This window comes from Pituophis catenifer, unplaced genomic scaffold, assembly GCF_029215685.1.
Source record: "Pituophis catenifer annectens isolate HBS135680 unplaced genomic scaffold, rPitCat1.0.hap2 SCAF_1, whole genome shotgun sequence".
In the NCBI taxonomy this organism is placed as follows: domain Eukaryota; kingdom Metazoa; phylum Chordata; class Lepidosauria; order Squamata; family Colubridae; genus Pituophis; species Pituophis catenifer.
In genome coordinates this window covers 108,419,498-108,438,552 of record NW_027256881.1, presented here as the reverse complement: position 1 = coordinate 108,438,552, position 19,055 = coordinate 108,419,498, and positions in this window count along the sequence as shown.

Genomic DNA, 19,055 nt, shown 5'->3' with positions numbered 1-19,055 from the left:
TCACATTATAAGACATATTATTACTGAGATTTAGTAATTATTTCACAGCTGTTCGCTAGTTCCATTACTGATATTTAAAATGCTATTTAAAATATCTAGGACACCAAAGCACTAAAATAAATAGCCACAGGAACAAACCATTCTTTACCAGTTTCTGATCTGCTTTGCTGTTTCTAGTGACATTCAAATGATTCTTTCACCTTTCTGATCATAAAATGCTATCTAAATCAGAATCCTGTAAATATTCTTTCTTCTAAGCATACTGGCACGCAATGCTTGGCTAAAAAACAAAACAAAAAACCAGCCCAGTTTTTCATTAAAGAAAGCATAGATGGATGAGTAAACATTTTTAGCATCAAATTCATAGATTATTTAAGATGTTTCTCTCGGTAAGTTAAATGTGACATTTCCATATAATCTGCATTTTTATGTGCAAGCATACACACCTTGCAAAAAACATTAAAATTATCATTTACATTTTCAGTTTTTTCAGGGTTGTTCCCTATGGCTGGAGTATTTCCAAAGGAATGGTTTATGTATATTTACTATGAATTATATAAATGAATGTGCCATGTAGTTTATTTCATGGGCAGTTTTTTTAGAATAAACATGAGTCTAGAAGATGAGCATTCACTGCAACTCAACCATCCTGGGGCCATTAATCTGAAATCCACAGCATGTGATTTCCTGGTTAGTACTCATAATCATTACAGTCAGGTAATTGGGAGCCTAGGGTGCTGCAGAGGATTGAAAGATTGGTTAGAGTTCGGTGTTTGCCTTTAATTTCCATCAGTTTCAGCCAGCCTAGACATGACACATCTTACTCTTCAGAAATATATGGAAATCCAGTTTTTTCACTCCTGCATTAATGGATCACAAAGCACTTTTACCCAAAACTAAAAAGAAGAGTGTTTTCTGACCTAGGCTTCCTTATAAAGTATACAGCACAATCTTAGTCCCGGCAAACCTCTTTAATTCATACGGCTGTGAATTATTGTCATTCCCAGTCTGAAAGGCTTCTCAAACAGTCTTTCAGGAGAGTGTTTACAAACACTCACCTTATCTCCCTTAGAATGCTGCCAGATAACTAATTGCCACATGCAGGGCAAGGCCAAACTTAGCACAGAGTCAAACAGAACTTTTCCACAGCTTTTACCGACAATGAACTAATTTAAAATGTTTTAATTGTGTGTTATTATTTTTAATCATGGGGCCAAATTTATATATATCTTTTTAATTGTATTTTAATGTTTGTAGTTTATGTTTTAACTTGGCTGTTCACCGCCCTGAATCCTCAGGGAGAAGGGCGGTATACAAATTTTAAAAATAAATAAATAAATTGCTTCCTGCAAAAGCTCACATCCCATTTGCTTCTCTTTTATGTCTTATGGGAAGGGCCAGTCATCTCCAAGCCATACTCCCAAATTGACCCTGTTTTCTTAATTGTTCCTGTCTCCTGGCAGGTCTGTGCATGAGCACACTGGGAACAGGCTGATGCTTTTCTTCTGCCTCGCTGATGTCAGATTCTGGAGACTCCGGAGGCAGCAAAGAACTATCAAATGGCCTTGGCCCCCTCTCTGCCTCCGACTCAGAGCCCTCATTTGAGCCTTCCCCAAACTCCAGGACTGGCCCACGTTCCTCCCCAACCTCCTCACTATCCAAATCTGCTGCCAGCTCTGCTGGCTGCTTGTGGGCCACAACAGAGTGGAGAATTTTAGGAAAGCTACTTCATCCTTGCCAAACAATGTAGAGAAGGCTGAATAGCTACTATGATTCTGAAAGAAAATGTTTCAGTAAGGTCATCCTTGCTGATAAGGTTGAAGGGAGAAGGATGAAACAATCCATCTAGCACATGGGTGTCAAACTCGCAGCAGCACGTTGCCGTCACGTGACATTTCATGACATTTTCCCCCTTCACAGAGCTGGAGTGAGCGTGACCTGCGTGTGACGCATTTTGCCCATGGGCTGCTAGTTTGACACCCCTGATCTAGCAGAAGGAACTCTTTACTTCAAAAAGTAATCCCATAGTTACTGTGAAACAATCTGAACTTCTCATATAGAACTGCAGGTGATAATGTGGTCAGAGCCAATGGCAACAAAGGAAGTCCTTTCCCTGATAGTGTTAGTCAGGCAGTCTTCAGATTATATAAAAATTCACTTACATGTGAATACGTGTTAAAATTAGCTTACATAAGGGTTCCTAGAGTACAACCATTGTATAATGCTAGGACTTTCTGGACTGAAATAGGAGGCCCGTGTGGCATGTGAGAAGCATGAGAAAAATAGAAGTTGAAATTATTAAAAGAGAAATAAAGAAATAAATTTCATCCCTCCCCTCTACTAATATTGACAAGAACCAGCCCCATTGGAAGAGCTGATCCATTATAAGACTATGTTGTTCCCATCCAGCATTCTCAACCCCCCAAGCTGGTCTGTGATCAATGGTGTCAAAGGCCACTTAAAGATCATTGAGGGCAGGATGGATGGACCAGCATTATTCCATTTTTGCGAAGTAGCACCCAAAGGTTGATCAGTGCTGTCTCAGTACTATACCTTATTGTGAAACCCAGGTGGGGAAAAATGTCTTCTTTAGACCCCATATTTCTTTAGATCCCTCTAAAACTGCAACCCAACCACCTTCTTAATAATCGTCCCTAAAAATGGAAAATTGAAGGCAGAAATGGCTTCTTGAGGAGGAAATAGACCACCACCTCTTTAAATGTGGGTGGGAGTTTCAAATAAATCCAAACAATCAAACATTGATTTCCTTATGACAAGGCACTCCAAATGAAATTGCCACTGACAGCACCCATCTAATATATTCACATGACACAACCAACCAACTGGCTGATTTGGCTTTTTGTTTTGTTCCTCAACACTCGATAATCTCTAACCGCAGCAACCTATCTCCACCTCCACCTCATACACAAGCATATCACAATGCTACACACACTTTTCATACCTGTTCTCACCCATGAGGTCAAGAGTATAATGAGGACCCAGATTGTTGGGGGCAATATGCTGACTCTGTAAACCGCTTAGAGAGGGCTGTAAACAGTGGTGGGTTGCCCCCAATTTGGACCGGTTCGCAAGAACTGGTAGTAAAACTGGTGGGAGGCTCCGCCCACTGACCCGGATGTTATCAAAGTTGATCTGTGCATGCTCAGAAGAGCGTGGATGTGCACGCGCAGGTATGATGCGATCCGGTAGTAAAGATAACCCACCCCTGGCTGTAAAGCATTGTGAAGTGGTATATAAGTCTAAGTGCTATTGCTATAAGCATCCTCTAATCTTAAATACCAAACTGAGCTGCTACTTTCCATTTCTCACTCAAACAGATATATCCCAAAGATAGATTAATATAATTTTGCAAATTTAATTGTATGTTCATTGCCAATACCTGCTTGAAGCAATGTAAGTGTAGTCTCTAATGCACCTTGACATCACTGGATAGCAATAAAATTGAATCAACAATAGAAAAAGATGAAGGAGTGCAATCTAGTCACAGAATTAATCTGAAGTATCTCAAAAGGTTTTACAGTGCAGCATCCAAAGTATTAATGCAACAGAGTCCAATCTATCTTGAGTTATGTCCAAAATATCTATTTATAAACATAAATTATCCAGTGCTTGTTTATTTTGGATAAATTTGGACTGAAATGAGCGAATTATGTATGAAAACACTCTCTATAATAGCTTAGGCAATAAAGCAGTTAATATAGTAGTTCATATATTAATTGGGAGGGAAAGGATCTATAACTTGCACAAAATTCAGAATTGTACCCAGTTTTAAAAGCCAGGTAGTCCTCAACCTACAACCACAAATACAAATTGGGAGCAGAATTTCAATTACTAAGCAAAACAGTTGTTAAGTGATTGCACCTGATTTTAATGACTGTGGATAAAATCAGGATCACATCTGATTTTATGGATTTTATGAGTATCACTGCAGGAGTTCAGTGAATCGCATGACGATTAAGCAAAACTGACTTCTCCCACTGACTTTGCTTGTTGGAAGCCAGCTGGTAATCATATGATCCCACTACATAGCAACAGTTATAAATACAAACTGGATGTCAAGTTCCTGAATTCTGATAATGTGACCATGGAGATGCTACAGTTGTTATAATTGTGAGAACTGGTGGTAAGTCACTCTTTTCAGTGCCATTGTAACTTGAAATAGTTGCTAAATGAGTGGTTGTAAATCAAGGACTACCGAGCACACTCTATAATTTACAAAATTTAAATCATTTATTATAAGCTTCAAACAGTATAGGAACCAACAGATCTATGAAAAAGTTATACTATTCAATAGAAAAGCCATTTGGGCCAAGAGTAGATTGTGGAACATACCAAATATTATTAGTCTTATATTATTAGTCTTATATTAGTTTTATATTCTCAAATTAAACTTAATTTAAAAAGAATAAGTATGCCATCAAGATTTCACTTGGAGGACATTGAGTCAGAATCAGTCCAAGATACCATACATATTTAGTCACAAATTATGTGAAAGAGAATCTGAGAAATTGAGAAAATATAGGGGACATTTTATAAACTGAAGCAAAAATAGCATTTCCAAAATTTTTGAAAGAAACCTTCCTATGGCTTTCAATATAAATTATCATGACAGCTAGGGAAGAATGGAGAATGAAAGCAGACAAAAGAATGCACAGTGGTTGCACACCGTTTTAATAACAAGCAAGAAAGAACAAGGAAAGATATTTCAATCAAGATCAACAAATAGAGAGAAAAACACAAATAGATGCTTTACAGAGGTGAAAGAATAAACAGGAAAATGGATAGCCAGATGAACACTAGTGAAGAGTAATCACGGAAATGAGGTTAAAGGGAGGTAGAAAGACAATACTGAAACCCTTTACAAATGAGATGACAGAAACATTAGTAGAGAAAGAAAATACTCAGGAACTAACTGTTAGAAAGGAAGGTATAAGCAATAAACTAAAACAGAAAAGCAGCAAACCCAGATTAAATACCCAGCATGAAATACTAACAGGGTGAATTTAAAACCCTAATATCCAATGATAAATAGCATGTCACTGAGAATAAACACATTCCAATTAAAAAAAAAAAACTCCTTTCTTCAAAAGAATAGACCTATCAGGAGGGAAGGAAAAGTGGCAGTGGCATGTAGGAGGTGGAGTACCCATCACCAACATATACAACATACAAGCCTCCTAGATATTGGGTTCTCCACCTGCCTACCCATCCATTCACCCTCTTGAGTTTTGGAGTATCTGGGAATAGCTGAGTTTCACCCAGATAAATAGTTATACTGCCATCCTCTCTAGTGGAGAAATTCCTCTTCACCTGGAATTTAGATGAATTTAGAGCAGGAATTCCCCGTTCTCTCTCTATATATATATATAAATGATTCTAGTTTCTCCTTTTTTTCAGAATTACAAAGCCTCAACAATTTCAGAGTACATGGTGCTAGTAGACACCTAAGCCCTGAAGAAAGGCTTAGGGTTTTTATTTTAGTAAATGCAACAACCGAAGGATTTGAGAAAATGGTTTAGCTGTACCAAATTACATGACTCTGAGACCGGCATACTAAAGCTAGTAGTCACTAACCTGCAAACAAGCTGAACAAAGAGAGGCAGAGAGGAAAAGTAGATAGAAAGCCACATAAGCTGAGCAAAACAGCACTAAAAAGAAATGAATGACTGTTGTACATCTACCTGTACTTTCCCAGCCAACAGTTTCTTATTTGTTCCAATTCTTCCTGCGTTGTTTGGATATTTGGCCTATTTGACCTTAATCCCAGACCTATTCAGAGAAACTGTGCTTCTTGTTGTGTTCCTGATTATTTTCCCTCACTCTGGACATTCTGAAACTTCTAATTTCTCCTACCCCAAAATCTCATCTCCCCACCTTTCATTGGAAGAGAACAGCAATGTTAAAGGATATTTTGAGTTGTTAGCTAGCCAGCAGGCCACCAACATAAAACTCACCAGGTAGTTTACAGACACTTAGATCTAGATACTTACAGATACTTAGATATGTGTGCTTGTTCAGAAGTTTTAAGAACAGAAGACCTGTTAAAAGCATCCAGATAAATATAGGAAGAGGCCATTTGAGTAAAATGGCTAAAAATATAAACATATATAATATAACAAAATTAATTAAGTAAAAGAGTAGGATGAGAGAGCATGATACTGAAATAGAGAAGACACAATCACGAACTGTTTCTATAAGAAGGGTATTAGGAATAAGAAACTGGTATTAGGCTGGTATCCATTGGCCTGGGTCTGAGGTGGGTTTCAGCAGGTTTTGACCAGTTCTGGAGAACCAGTAGTGGACATTTTGAGTAATTCGGAGAACCGGTAGTAAAAATTCTGAATGGCCCCGTCCCCATCTATTCTCTGCCTCCCAAGTCCCAGCTGATTGGGAGGAAATGGGGATTTTGCAGTAACCTTCCCCTGGATTAGGGAGGGAATGGAGATTTTACAGTATCCTTCCCCTGCCACGCCCACCAAGCCACACCCACCAAGCTGTGCCTCGCCCATCAAGCCACGCCCACAGAACCGGTAGTAAAAAAATTTGAAACCCACCACTGGCCTAGGTTCTTATACTGAGAACTCTTAGTCTAACACAGGAGTGACACAATATGGGGCCTACTGTCCTGGCCTTGATTAGACTTCAGGGTTTTTCTTTTTCCTGAATAATTCTTCAACTAAAAAAGAGTTCCATGTTTATGTTGTACAGTGATGAGCCCCTTCAATACACGAATACATAATTAGTTTTGAAAGATGTAAGAATTCTGCAGTAGGAAATAAGCAGACAAGTTTGAGCAATCCTTTCTTAGCCTAGATTTAATTTGCACACTTTATACAATACACAGATTATATGTTTTGTATCTGGAGAACTAGACTATGACTATTCTGGCTTCAAGGCCTCAGGTGACTTAGAAATTGGGTATCTAAAGGCCAGCTATTCCTTTATGAAGCTACTGATATCTACATTCATCATCTGTGTTTTTTCTCTGAAAGCTCTTGCCACAGGAAATGAAATTGGGGGAGGGGGGCAGCTTTTATTACAAAGAGAAGGGAAAAATCTGCATTTAATCTGCATTTTTTTCTCAAAAATAAAAACAAAAAAGTACATCTTTCTAACAGTTGATACGCTGTGTTTGTGGTAGTTTTAAGTTTTGTTTAATGTCACTATTTCTAAAATCAAATTGTAAACAAGAAACTAATGCATTGAAAAATGGTATAGAGGTCTTTTAGATAAATAAATCAAGGGTTGATGAATTGATTGAGGTAAAATGCACACACTGAGTTTCCGCTGATATTTATTCTAATCTCAGGCTTGAAGGAAAAATGGTTAACAACAACACTTAACGACTCCTTCCGAAGGAAAAGTCAGTGGCTGAATTATTCTCAGAACTAGTTTGCAACTGTCTTCGAAGTTTTCCTTTTTTTCTAGCTATATTGCAGCATCATATGAGTCCTTAGGGAGAAGGGCGGTATATAAATTTAAAAATAAATAAATAAATAAATAAATAAATAAATAAATAAATAAATAAATAAATAAATAAATAAATAAATAATATAAAGCTTTTTACCTCTCCTACTTTCCTTTGCTAAATTATTGGAGTTTACTCTCCTTAGCTTTCAACTTTGGCCTGATCTTTAGATGGAACAAAGCTTCTTAATGTTTTCTGTTAGAAACCCAATAACTTTCCCTCTTTGCTTGCCACTTACATAAATGAGAGGCTCCCGAGAAGAACAAAATGCTAGAATTGTCTCTTTGGCTAAATTTTCCATGTAGTATATTTTAGAGTTCGTGCAACCCAGCCACTTAACTTGTTCTTAACTTCAGGTTCTGAGCACCAACTCTTTCCAGTGACATTCCAAATACTGTTTTCTCATCTGGCAACTCGTTGTTTTATTGTCCCTATAATTTAAACAACAACAGGAGCTGATTCACTGAATTTAAACTAAGTCTGTTCTGCAATGGAATTTAAGAATTCTGGGTGCTTTATAAACAATGAAAGGCTACGCAAAAAAAATAAATAAATTGTGATGCACAATCTGTCATTACATCTGGAATTTTTTGAGAAAAGTGCTATTCAATTGGAATGTCTATATTCTAATATCCTGTTTTATTCACTTCCAAATGTGGGAAACATCAAAGGGATTAAACTGGCATTTATCCAGAAACATTAGCTTAGTTGATTTGTTGTTAATGTTTCTGTAAGTGGTTTCAACAGCCTAATAACTGCATAGCTAATATTGCATGGCTATCAGGCAATTAAAGATCTCACATTTTTCCACTCTTTCCTTAACTCATGATTCCAGCTATGTCTGATCAATTAGAATGGGAAGAATGATAGGGAATAAGGGGAAACAGTGTGAGGTATGGGGAAAAAAATGACAATGGCTATCCTCCTTATTGTCACAAGAGAGCAAAAAAGATAGCACAATGCATAATGGGTCAGCAATGATTTTAGCATCTACAATAGACAATGAAATCTATGGCAGCATATCATACCGTATGGATACCTTACTCCAATTTCTCTATTCTACCATGACATCAGAGTAGGGTGCAATTAACAGCAGTTGCATTTATGTATTAATTCAATTTCCAAAGTACCCATTTGCTAAGCATCTCTGCAAAGTTTACAGAGGATTAAAGACAACAAGTAGTGAAAAATAGATATAAATATCATAACAATAAAAACCCGCTGGGGAAAAAGACAAAGTGTACAATATTTAGCAGCTTAACATTTAATTCTGACCTAGTAACTATGAGAAGAGCCAAGCTTTTAAAGCTTTCCTGATCAGCAGGATTGAAGCCAAATGGACTCAGAGGGTATGATATTATATTAGGCATAAGTAATTCAGAGCTGTAAATATGACAAGCTACATGTTTTTCACCCATTCAATAAAATATATCTTCTCTAATTATGCTATCAAGTGCCAGCTGACATTACTAAGAGTAAAAATATTTTTCTGCCCATTTTCCATGTTTATTGTAATAATGTTTATCCAAGCTAAAGAGCCTCAAATAATTATGTTTTCTCATTGGGGGAGGGTGACATAATTCAACCCATTTATATTTCTTTTTGTTAGGTTTTTTTAACATAAGACAGTCATTCTGAGATGGAACAATTGTATTCATTTCTTTAATTAATTTATTTAAAGTTATTATAGGCATCCAACTTCAAAAGAGATATAACCTCCAATCCATGAAATTTATTTCATGTGTGTGTGTATAAAATGAGAACAATTTAAATTTTTCCCAAAATACTTCCTCAATTAATACCGGTATAAAGAAAAATAAGATGTTATCACTTTTAAATTGAAACTCTTCATTCAAAAGAACTTGGTTTCTCTTAACACTAAGTTGGCCACCATTGCCCCAAAATCTCCTCCCAATTACGATTGAGTTTCAATCTGCATATTCAGAAGGCTGTGTGGGACAGTATGCTTTTTTCAAAATATATTATATGTTGACTCTTATTTGCCATTTTATTTCCTGTTCACTCTTTCTGGAAAGATTGTTGTGGAAATTTTATAGTAATGTAAAAGTAATGTTTTCTGAGTTGGCTTTACTAAAGCAGAACCAGAGATCATACCCCGTTTCCCCAAAAATAAGACATCCCCTGATAATAAGCCCTCCCCAAAAATATTTAAACACAGCGCTGGAAATCAGGTAAGATGGCAAGAGGAGCGCAATCTTGCTCCACTCACCCCAAAATAATAAGACCTCCCCGAAAATAAGGCCAAGTGCTTATTTCGGTGTTCAAAAAAATATAAGACAGGGTCTTATTTTTGGGAAAACATGGTAGATATAGGTTTATTGGGAGGTTTGCCATAGAAACTATAGGAATATATCAGTGAAGTCACCAGAAATCAGGTTCAACTCAAGGGAATTATAACATTTTATGCTTTTTTGCATAAAAGTGCTTTCTTCTGTACAAAAATTTACAAGTGCAAATTTGCAAGTGCCACATTTCATGAAGTCCCAATAAATATGTTAATATTAGTGCCGGTGAATGACCCTGGACTGTAAAGAGAATATACTTTGAACTCAGCATTCAAGTTACTGACTTTTTTCCATGGAAGAAGGATTAATATTCACATGTCTGGAGAAGCTTACAAAGATTCAGATGCCCACAAATCTACTAAACTACCCATTTAATCCAAACGCACTTGCATATTTATTTTAAAAACTTCTTCCCTTTGAATACACTTTGAATATAAGTCGCAAAGGTTTGCCCAAAACAGAGATGTCTTTGAAATGAAATTGTGACACTGGAATTAGTGTTGGGTTTGTGGCGTGCTTAATGATAATCCTGACCATGCTTGTCATTGACAGGCAGCATGTACAGCCTTTGGAGTCAATAATCCTCCAAAGAAAAGATGGGAGCATCGTGGCTCTTTTCATCTTTGCATACAGATGATTTGGATACATAGTGCACTGGACAGTGACAGACGGCTTAATGACAGATGGCATTTCTCCACTGTGGAGAGAGATTGCCTGCAGATTGCCTTAGTCGCAGTCTCCGTCCAGGAAATAAACAGCATGGGCTAAAGTGAAATATGGCAACTGATAGAATTTTCTGTAGCGATGTCAAAGGATTTCATAGGGTAGTGAGATCCAAAGGAAAGCAGTTGGTGTTTTGCCATGTGTGAGACTGAGCCAAAAATGAAATAAAATCCTGAAAAATTGGGCCATTGAATTCTCCATTCTGTCTCGATCGATGGGTATCGTAGGGCCGAGGGTGAGCGATTGCTGCTCATGAAACCTAACATCTGTAGGGTTCATAAAGGAGGACTATTAAATATAGCCAACTTTTTAAAAAAGTCTGCAATTTTAAATTGCCGTAGAAAGGAGAAAAACAAGAGCTTTGGGTTCTGATAAATTCCCCACTCCCTCTAAAGTTCGATTTACAAACACTATAGTGAACTTTTTTTACAAGGATTGATTCTACTTGAATGGATTGTTTCATTTTCTTGTTACATTGAGAATTGGCCTGAATTAGCACTATCTAAACAAATACACAATCTCTCATATGGCTTTGCAATGTATTGAGCAGTGCAACAACATTAATCACAATGATGTCTGCACCAGCAGACCATGTAAACTCCATATCATATCCAAGTAATACTCCACCTCAGTTAATTTAGTTGAAAGTAGTCATTCATAAATCTGATATTAGGAAAACCTGCTGTTTAACACAATGGATTTTCTTCATCTCTGTAGTATACCATCTTGCTTCTTTATCAGGGCTTTTTCTCTTTGTCTTATCTACTGTATAGAAATGTATCCACATATTCTATTCTTTAGTTTTGTACAACTGCTGCTTAATGTATAAGCCACCTATTAAATCACAAATATGTAATTCAAGCTACAGTTTGAAATCTATAGTTAATTAGAGAATAGAGAATTAGAGAATATTGAGGGCTTGTTAAATCCAATATTTAAGGGCATGGCATCAAAGAAGACTGCCACAAATATGTAAATAAGATTATTCTGCAAACAGAACTAATTTAAATGAATGAATATTGTCTCTAAATAGAAATGATCTTTGAATTTTCCATCTCCTCCAAAAGAATCCCATGTTTTATGGTAAGATGAAGCCCTAGTCTTCATACTTTGTATGTAGCTTGTCATACTTTCAGAAGACGTTACAAGTAAATCAGATGTGTCAGAGATGTGAATTTATGGAAGACAAAAATATCTGTTCCACAAGATGTTGAATGATAGGCCTATAGTATATCAGCCTTACTGGTAGACCATACAGGAAAAACAACCAGATAAACCAATTGTATTTTATTGTAAACCTATATTAATAGAATCTTGTAAATCTGAAAGTGCAATGCTCTCGCTATCACTTTTACATCCCAAGAATTTAGGGAGGGTCTTATCTGAGCCTCTTGCTCCACTCACTTTGCAGCTTCAATCTATATGGTCTCTTATTTGTTCCCTAGGCAGCATCAGTTCACCCTGTCTCCCCAAGTCTTTCCCACATACCATTATAGTCTATTATATCTGGACTGCAAAATCCAGATGACAACAAATATATGTTAGATATTTCTCTGCTTCCCTCTGGTGCTAATTTGGATCCCTGTAACCTAGTTCTCCTGAAGGGAAGTGGTGGCTCAGTGGCTAAGACACTGAGTTTGTCGATCGAAAGGTCAGTAGTTCAACGGTTCAAATCCCTAGTGCCATGTAATGGGGGGAGCTCCTGTTACTTGTCCCAGCTTCTGTTAACCTAGCAGTTCGAAAGCACGTAAAAAATGCATGTCGAAAAATAGGGACCATCTTTGATGGGAAGGTAACAGCGTTCTGTGTGCATTTGGTGTTTAGTCATGCTGGCCACTTGACCATGGAGAAATCTTTGCACAGCACTGGCTCTTCGGCTTTGATACAGAGATGAGCACTGCCTCCTAGAGTCGGGAACAACTAGCACATAGGTGCGAGGGGAACCTTTACCTTTACCTTAACCTTCTCCTGATGGCAGTAAAATTCAGAAATGTTTCCTGTTCCAATATTCTTAGTTAAAGCCATCCTGGTAGGACTGAAAAGTATTCCATCAAAACCAACTAAAGAGTAGTTAATCAGCTTTCAAGTTTTGGAATCACTTCTCCTGAGACTCCATCAGGCTTGGAGAGTTTTTAATTCACCTTCTTTCCCTCTTTCCCAAAAGTAGGTTTAAAACCTATTTATCATTGTCTGTAAAGTGTGACACACTTAGCTTTTCTTTAATGTATTTGTTTAATTGATTTCTTTCAAGGTAAATGGAAATTTGTCACTCAACAACTGCAGCGTTTGCCTCCCTAATATCTTCAAAACATCAACCTTCTAAATACGGTAGAGAGTCTCATGAGATAGAAAGTAGAGAGTAAATGTACATTCACAATTCTGTTACTCCCCACTTTTTTCAGTAATGTATGCTTGCTTCAGAGTTTAAAAGAAATGTATTGTCGATCTTGCCTTGTTCAGAATGTGAATACTTTCTCTGCCACCTTAGTTTCATTAAAATGATACTGTTTGGCTGCACCTCGAAGGGGACCAAATGCATAGCCTTTATCAACCAGTTGTTTTGAAGAGGGGCTTTTTCAAATGTCATTGATTAAATAATAAATAATGCCAACCTTTTACTGTTGTTGTTTTTTTTGTCTACAGTTTTCCAAAGTTTTGTCCCTCAAGCCCTACTTTAAACCAGTTTAATTTAAAGAACAATGAAGAATAATATTTTATAGCTGTCAAAGCTAGGAAAAAAATGATACCAGTGCTTATATATTTGAATGTGTGTATATTTTTATCTAACTTTCTATCTATCTTATCATGCTTCATTTTGCAATTATTGATAGAGCGTACATATGATTTATGAACTTTCAAAAAGTGGCTTTGTTTATGTCTGCATTCTTTGAAGAACCCTCTGTTTTATAAAGATTTTATTGAAAGGAAGAGATAAACAATTTACTCATTTCCCCTTCCCCTCTGTAGCCCTTATAGTGTTCTTCATGCCGTTTCATTGGCCCTTCTATCAACCAGAATAAAACAAAATCCATTAATGAAAATGTCTGCTACATCACCATCTTCCTTAAGCCAAATAATATATTTGTTCTCTCATTCTTAGTACTAATAAGTAATCCCTGATGAAGAAAGAGAAGTTTTCAAGCATAGTCAATTATTATTTAATAATATTTCTATGTATCAGGGGTGAAATGCTCCCGGTTCGGATCGGCTCAGGCGAGTAGGTAGCGATGGTGGCGGGCAGTTCGGAGAACCGGTAGCAAAAATCCTTGCCCCCACCCCCCATGCCCAGCTGAGCCCCGTGATCATCAGAGCCTTTTTTTCCTTTTAAATGGTTCTGACCAGCCAAGCTCTGACATCCCAGCTTAGTTGCCTGCTAATCAGGCAACTCAGCTTGGATCGCCAGAGCCATGTAAAAGAAAAAAGTTTTTTTCTCCCCCCTCCTCCCAGCCTCCAGCTTGCTTACCTTAGCTGCTGATCACATGATGATCGCAATCCATGCATCAGCAAGCAACTGAATCTCCCTGCCTGCAATCAAGCTCATCGGTGAGCAGCTCTTTCTGCCTTCCTGCCTAGACTTGTGGACTTCAACTGTCAGCAAAGCTGGCTGAGGAATTCTGGGAGTTGAAGTCCACAAGTCTTAAAGTTGCTAAGGTTGGAGACCCCTGTTCTATTGGGTAAGTTTTTTTCCTCTTTGGGAGCTTTAAAAAAAATTGTTAATTGGGGTTTTTTTTACTTGTTCTTTTTTTAGACGTAGCCATTTAAAGTTTAGGAAGTTTTAAATTTAGCTGCTTTTATATAAAAATAAATTAAAATAAAATAATATTTGTGCAGCTTTCTGAGATTTAGTGTGTTTCTGTAGTGTTTCACTCTAACTACACAAACACACAAAATCTCACAAAGTTGTATGTGGAATTTTGTGTGTGTAAAGTGTGAAAGTTGGTTTTTTGGGCTTTTTGTGGCTGTGTGAGGTTCCTGCTTGTTGCAGGGGCCATTTTGGGTCTAGCACAGCTGCTTTTACATTGTGGGTGAGCCAGTTGTGTTGTGTTGTGTTTTGTAGGTTAAAAAAGGTCAAAGAAGTGACATTGACTTGGCCACATCCACCCAGTCACGTTACCGCCAAGCCCCGCCCACTAATTAAGCCACACCCACAGAACCGGTAGAAAAAAAATTTAGATTTTACCCCTGGTATGTATCCATATTTTTTGGACTGTAAGATGCACCAGAGTATAAGACACACCAAGATTTAGAAGAGGAAAACAAGAAAAAAAAATAGTTTTTGGCCTCCAGTTTTTGCCCTGACTGGCCCCCAGGAGCACTCTGCAGGCCTCCCAAACTCTCCGTGTGTCCTGTTTTTTTGCAAAAACAGGCCCGTTTTTGGCAAAAATGGGATGCGCAGAGTGGGGTTTCAGGAGGCCAAAAATGGCCATATTTGGTCTATAAAACACACCAACATTTCCACCCTCGGGTTTTTTTGGGGGGGAAATGCATCTTATACTCCGAAAAGTACGGTATTTCATTTTCAATGGAGAACAAATATTCAATATTATAAATATTAATTTCAGCTCTAGGTTCTTCATCTCTTTAGATTACCCAAAGTAAAATATATACTTCAAAGTCTAATCAATAAAATGGGTGGATTGTATCATTTAATCCCCAGTATTAGCAAAGAAGTATCTTTGTGTCAGGCCTGTTCCAGCTTGGATATTCAGGAAAGAAAGACACTCGCCTTCATTTGTGGTGAAAGGCAGTGGTGAAATCCAAATTTTTTACTACCGTTTCTGTGGGCGTGGCTTGGTGGGCGTGGCAAGGGAAGGATACTGCAAAATCTCCATTCCCACCCCACTCCAAGGGAAGGATATTGCAAAATCTCCATTCCCACCTCACTCTGGGGCCAGCCAGAGATGGTATTTGCCGGTTCTATGAACTGCTCAAAATTTCCGTTACCAGTTCTCCAGAACCTGTCAGAACCTGCTAGATTTCACCCCTGGTGAAAGGTATATTTTTACTGAAGCCAAGTGGCAAAGCTGGATCAGAGAATTTCCCATGTAACCCCAGTAATTTTTCCTTGTCCCTGGCCTTCTCCCCTTGGTCATCTTCATGGTGTCCAATAAGATTCAAATTAGATGTTTTGGTAACAGTTCTACATTTTGGCGCCTCTTTGAATGGGTGTTTCACAGTCCATTCCCAGACTTGTATCTTTGGATCTTTCAACCATTGTCTCTGGATGGCACCTCTGGTTCCTCTCATGCCTCCCATTCCCCCTCCCTACATTCTATGTCAGGCTGCCATAAAAGTGAAGCAAAGCAGGGCTGAAATGTTTGATGGCAAATCTGATACTATGTCTTGAAAAGAAGCAAGTGTCACTTGCCAGCTTGATGCTAGCAAGAAACAATGAACCTTAATGTTTTGAACTGTGAACTAAGAATTTCAACATAACTTATTTTACTTTAAAAAAAAAAAAGCCCATTGTCCATTTCTTAAAGCTTTATCTCAATTAGGATCAGAATTAATGGATACTAACAATACATTAAAATAAGATTATGAAGGCTACAAGTAATTTATTCTGTGACCTTTTAAAATTGCATGTGTTTTCTGGATTGAAGCACATTTTTACATTGCTGAAGAGGGCTGTATTTAAATGAATTATGGTTTCCTTTATCCTAAACAGAAAAGAAGATTCATTTAAGTCACCATGATGCCTTTGGGGAATAGTTTCTTGATATAGATTGCAGTTGCTGCCAGTGTCAAATAGGAGACTTGTCCCTGCACTTGATACTCAATTGAGACAATGCCTCGTAACTAAGACTATCACATCTCAACTGCAAAAAAAAAAAAAAAAAAAAAAAAAAAAGATGAATGGCTACTAGATAGCAAAAGACAAATACAAAAAACTTCTGGCTGTTATTGGAAATTATCTGGATTTCTGCAGTCTTGATCTGGTATTCCTAATACATATGTTCCAAAGAGTCAGCTTCATACTGAGAGAAACAAATCCTGTTAAAGTGTAAGGGAGGACTGTAAAAATAAGAAAACCTGAATTTAACTTGATATGATAGGGACATTCAGTTAAATTTGAAGATGCTAAGATGATGTGACTGTGAGACAATAAATAAATAAATAAATGCCTTCATGTCTAAGGCAGGTAGGTAGATAACAGTATCCATGAGAGGGAAAGCAATCAAAACTGAAAAATGGAGATGGCAATGTTACAACTGAGCAATGGCCATCTTGTCTGTTTTGACTCATTTGCCTAGCTAGTTGCATAGCTCCACTGGTAGACCTATTCTCCCTTTAGTTTGGCATAGGACAAGTCAAAAGTGTCTTTCTATGAAATATAGGAATATTTAAAGTAAGAGCACCACTAAATCATTTTTTACTAAGCTGTTGAAACCAAAGCTTTCATGATGGGAATTGAGACTTTATTTATTGATCTGCTGTGTGCTTAGGCTGGCACAGTTCCTAAAGACATGAACCATTGACCTGTGTAGCTTCCAGAAATATAGGGAGGTCACAGATCAATTTCCAGCCCAAATGGTGTCATCCATCCAAATATAATGCTTTTGTCATTGCGTAAACCAGACAAGAAACACGACCAGATGAGCTACTTTATTGTAAGGTTACATTAACAGAATCTTGCAAGTCTGAAGATACAAATCTCCCAGTGACACTTTTAATAGCCTGATCCATTTGGTGGGTCTTTTCTTTTTTCTCTGACTGTTAGGCAACTGCGAACTCCCCCCCACCCTCTTGTCTCATCATTTTCTAGGTAGCATCTCTTCACCACCTCTCTCAAGGTCATCCTCACATACCATTACAGATTTGTGGTTGCACAAATGAGCATGTAATTCACAGAATCTATTTGTATTTGTCTCAAAATATGTCTGAGCGCAAACATTTTGTAGAAAAATGGCAATATCAGGAAAAGTTATATATATATATGTGTGTGTGTGTGTGTGTGTGTGTGTGTGTATGCCTTGATCTTCTAATTCTATTTTTGATCTTCTAATTCTATTCTAATTAGAATTCTAATTCTAATTCTATATTAAAATATAATTAGAAGATCAAGGCATATACGAAATCCCGTGTGCTTCCTGCCCATCAACATACATTGGACAGACCAACAGAAGAATGAGTGTGCGAATCGAGGAACACAAAAACTCAATACAAAAGCAAGAACACACATCATCATTAGTTCAACATATAAATACAACAAGACACAACATTAATTTTAATAAAACAAAAACAGTTGCAAAAACAGAACATCTCAATGGCAGGATAATCAGAGAAGCAATAGAAATGGAAAAAAGACCATATTGCATGAATAAACGGGATGACACTTCACGTCTGCCTACTATTTGGAAACCCGCTCTCATAGATAGACGAATCTTAACACCATATATAAAACATAAACCAAACATTACACAAAAAAATCCCAACCAAATCATATTCAAACCAGCCACAAAGATGAAGCCCTGCCACCTAGTGGAGAAAAACCGACCATACACCCGAAGCCAAGCCAATAAACACATACTGGGACTCCCAACTAATCAGAATGAAAAGGTGGAGCCATCCCAGAATACCAGCACCAGATTTGAAATACCAACGTCAGTTAGTGCAAAATGACTGCTGACATAAGCCTGATGATGGCAGATGGGATTCTGCCGAAACGTCGCTTCTACCCTTTTAGGGATATATCCACAATTACACGGGAAGAAACCCGAAATATTAACTATACACACATACATACCCGTGAAAACTTACATAAACAAATATATATTAACTATACACACATACATACCCGTGAAAACTTACATAAACAAATATATATATATATATATATATATATATATATATATATATATATATATATATATATATATATATATATAAACTGTATATTGAATGTGCCTATATTGTTATTTATTTTATTTATTTGTCAAACATGTACAAGATAACAAGTGTAGCAGTTCTGTTTACCTTTACTACCGGTTCGCATTGTGCCTGCGTGCTTGTGCAGATCACCTATGATGACGTCCGGGTCAGTGGGCGGAGCCTCCTGCCGGTTTTAGTACCAGTTCTTGCGAACCGGTCCAAACCGGGGCGACCCACCACTGAAGTGTAGTATGAACATAAACATAAACAAAGGAAGTAAATACAAATAAATGGGGACATTAAGACAGGGACAGTAGGCACGCTGGTGCACTTATGCACACCCCCTTTACGGACCTCTTAAGAATGGAGTGCAATGTTTCACCAGTGTTGAAATTAAAACACTTAATATTAAGTACTAAAATATAGCATTAAATGTTGGGGGGAAAGAATGGGAAGGATATATTAGTAAAATTCTTTGTCATCATGTTTTTACTTCTATTCTATTTTTATTTGGTCTTTCGCATCTTAAGTCTTTTGTAACATTTAAGTTTATGCAACATAATATAAAATAAACAAAGTTAAAATTCGGCCACCCATTCTTCTCTACATAGACTGGACAGTAACCTTCTACACATGGCCTGCCTTTCATCTGAGATAGCAAGTTT